Consider the following 3,679-nt stretch of genomic DNA (forward strand, 5'->3'; position numbering starts at 1 on the left):
AACAAGTTAGTATATATATTGGGATGACAGACGTCTAGTATCAAATTTGGGTGCAAGTAGTTAGAGTGTGCCATATACTCTAGAAGCTTACATGTATGCAGAGAGCTTTTTTGACAGCCAATGAGCGCACTGACTGACTGTCTCAGCTACTCTTGTGAACTGTAACCGACCAAACACCACTGGTAAAAAATCATGCAATCGGTGGAGTATAATAATGCACCCAAGGATATATTTTTTGCATTTCTGGACTCCACTATGAACCTTCACTAGTGGCTAGTAGATAGATTCAGATAAAAAGGATTGACGCAATTCAAGATTCAGTGCCACTTGCATCACTAGTTGAATTTCATACATAGAAATTTACTAATTAATTGCAGTCATTCTAACCTTTAATTACAGCAAGTTGTTCAAAAATAAATGCACTAGGATCCTTCTGCATTTGTCACCGAATAAACCTTTTTTTGTTTCTAGCTCGGTGCCTCGGTCTAGCTAGCTTTCATTCGGCTAATTAATTGATGTACATAAAGCAGAGAGAATGCACATGGTTTTGTGTTAGATAGTTTTAGATAATTTTGCTCGTGCCATCGATAACTACAAGAGTTTATATTTTCCTTCGATCTGATTACGTTGCAAAGTCCCCGTCAGTATCAGGCAAAGAAGTTGATGGCGTTTGATAGTGAATTAACACCTGCAACTAGCTTCTTTAGCTGCAGATAATTGTACTACTATCCAAGTTGCCAAACACAAACAGCACTCACCCCCATTTGTTGGCAGGAAAGCAATTTCTGAAAATTGAAGCATGAAGCAGGTTAGCATGTTGGATATGATACATCGAATTATGAAAAGAGATGTGTGTTTCCAACAAGATCAAATGGTTAGTACATGTTGAGATGATTGGTCATGGATTAGTGGGGAGGCGTGCGATTTGTGTGTAACAGTGTGGTGTGTGGTGGTACCAACGAATTGAAAACGAATGATGATGAATCCTGAAGAAATGGTGAGATGGATAACTAATCAGCAGACCCAATCCAAAGGTACAAAACCTTATCAGATTTGGTACGGCCAAAAAAATGTGGTCCTGCATCTAGTACATGAATCGATCGATCGATCACGCAACAAATACATGACCGAAACAGTGCATGCTTATTGGATCTCGAATGATAATACACTGAACAAACTAAATAAATACTACTTCGTCAAAAAAGAAAAGACCAATCCTAATAATGAATTTGGACACACATGTGTTCAGGTTCGTAGTTAGGATTGGTTTTTTATGGGATAGAGAAGGTATGTGTTTAAAGTGCAAAATCAGTGTCCTTGTTAGTGAGGTGTTGGCGTGCAAAAGAGCTGCTGAGCTTGCAAATGAACTGGGGGCAGAAAGGGTGATAACTGAGACAAAATTGTAAGGAGGTGGTGAAGATGTTAACTCAGTCTGAGTTTAACTTGTCAATAATCCAATTAATCCAAGGCCTCAAGCAATGGCGGCTTCAGGACAGGAAATTTTCGTTGGGTGTGCCCTACTCCGTGTTGAAAATCTATCTATCTATCTATCTATCTATCTATCTATCTGTCTATCTATTATTCCCTCCATTCTAAATTAATCTATATATTTTATAGGTACATCAAAACTAAGAAAAGCTAATAACTCTCTCATACTATATTTATTCTAGCAACAAACTCGATGCATGCACCATCCCCATTATTTCCTAGCCAATAGCAAATCAAGATATTACATGTAGGTTATAAATACTTGTGTGCATGGATGCATCAATGTTCATTTACTCCAATACACAAATAACGAATAGACCTAATGAATGAACACAAATATGTAGATCATTTAGAAATAAGCTCAAAAAAAATTATATGTAGATCAATTTGGAATGGAGGGAGTATATTCTAAAAGTCCATTAATTAAACTCCCTATAAACGCTCTCAAGCTGCCACGTGGCTCTCTCAAAACGCTCTTTGCCACGTGGCACTCTAATAAAATAGAGAAATCTAACCATTGATTTTCATTTAAATCGGTGGACCCACTATTTTACATCGTTAGATCTATCTTCAAAACCAAAACCTCCCACCGGCCCCACCTCCGTGCAGTACGCACGTACTACTCCATCCGTCTGTTCTCTCTTTTTTTTTCCTTTGTTCCTTTCTTTCCTTTTTCTAATCACAATTAAAATTGAACTTATCTTTATCGAAAAGAATACCCCCACAAGTAGACATCAAACGCGTTAAAGTCCATTAAGTATCATATCAATGTTTTTAACCATTGTGTGGCACTCTTAAATTAGAGAAACATCCAACCATTGGTTTCCACTAAGATCAATGAACACAATATTTTATGTCATTATTAGATTTGTATTAATTAAAAGTCCACGAAACTTTCTACAAACACTCGTAAGTTGTCACGTGGCATCCTAGAAACGCTCTTAAGCCGTCACATGCCACTCTAACAAACGCTCTTAACCAATTATTTTAACCATTGTCCCTGAAAAAAATTATTTTAACGATTATTTAAACCAGTGAACCCATTAATCTATATATAAAAGAAACACTTCCTTAAATTTTACCATAGACTATTGTGCTTTGCATGAAAACCAAATATGAACAAACAATAAAAACCATTAGATTTAGGTATATAGATGGTTTAAACTGGTGAACCTATCAAATTTATATTTAAGAAAAACACTTTCCTAACTTTGAATATATACCATTTTTCTTTGCATGACAACCAAATAAAAACAAAATATTAAAAATGGCAATATATATTATGGAGTAAATTTCACAAACCCGAGTCCATTAAATATTCTAAAAACGCTCCTAAACTGCCACGTGAGATTCCTAGAAATGGTCCAAAGATGACACATTGACACATGACGCTCTAATTAATTCCTAGAAAATCTATGGAAAAAGGAGAACATCGAACCATTGGTTTTATTTAATCTCATGGACCTAATATTTTTTTTTACCATCATATACCATTAGATTTATCTTTAGTAACAAACTTAAGATCAATCTGGTGGTACGAGTCCGCCCAACGCACGTACATGTTTCCATCCATACGCATGATAAGAGTCTGTGTGATTTTTTTTTCTTGCTCGCCACCCTTTTTTTTTCTAAGGTAATTAAGTTAATTTCATCGTACTTTCAAAGACTGCATGCACTTGCACATATAGATATAGATAATATACCTCATACATATTGATCTTGGTATGTATGAGGATCTTCAATAGCTGTAAATTTTAAATTATATATTCAATTTATGATCTGTTTGAACCATTGTATTTTTTTAATTAAATCAATAGTTTAATATCTATACCGACTATATTTAATTGCTAATAAAATTATTATATTTTGGACCCACATCCATACCAAAAAAAATACTAAAAGTTCTTATTAAAAATCAAAATATCCACCTTATTTTTTTAATAAAATCAAAATAACCTATAAACCATTAACCTTAACCTTAATTATAGCATCAATGGACCTATTGACTCATAACCAACTTAATTATATCTCTCAACGTTTATGTGGATGCTATTTACTTAATCCCAATGCCTTGATAAAAGATATAATCTTTTTTAAGGATAAACGAACGATCTTATGCTGAGTTCGGCGTTGAGGGTTGGGAAACTTAATCCCTTGGAAGTTGGACATTAACTTATAGCCCAAAATACCT

This window comes from Oryza sativa, chromosome 5, assembly GCF_034140825.1.
Source record: "Oryza sativa Japonica Group chromosome 5, ASM3414082v1".
In the NCBI taxonomy this organism is placed as follows: Eukaryota; Viridiplantae; Streptophyta; class Magnoliopsida; order Poales; family Poaceae; genus Oryza; species Oryza sativa.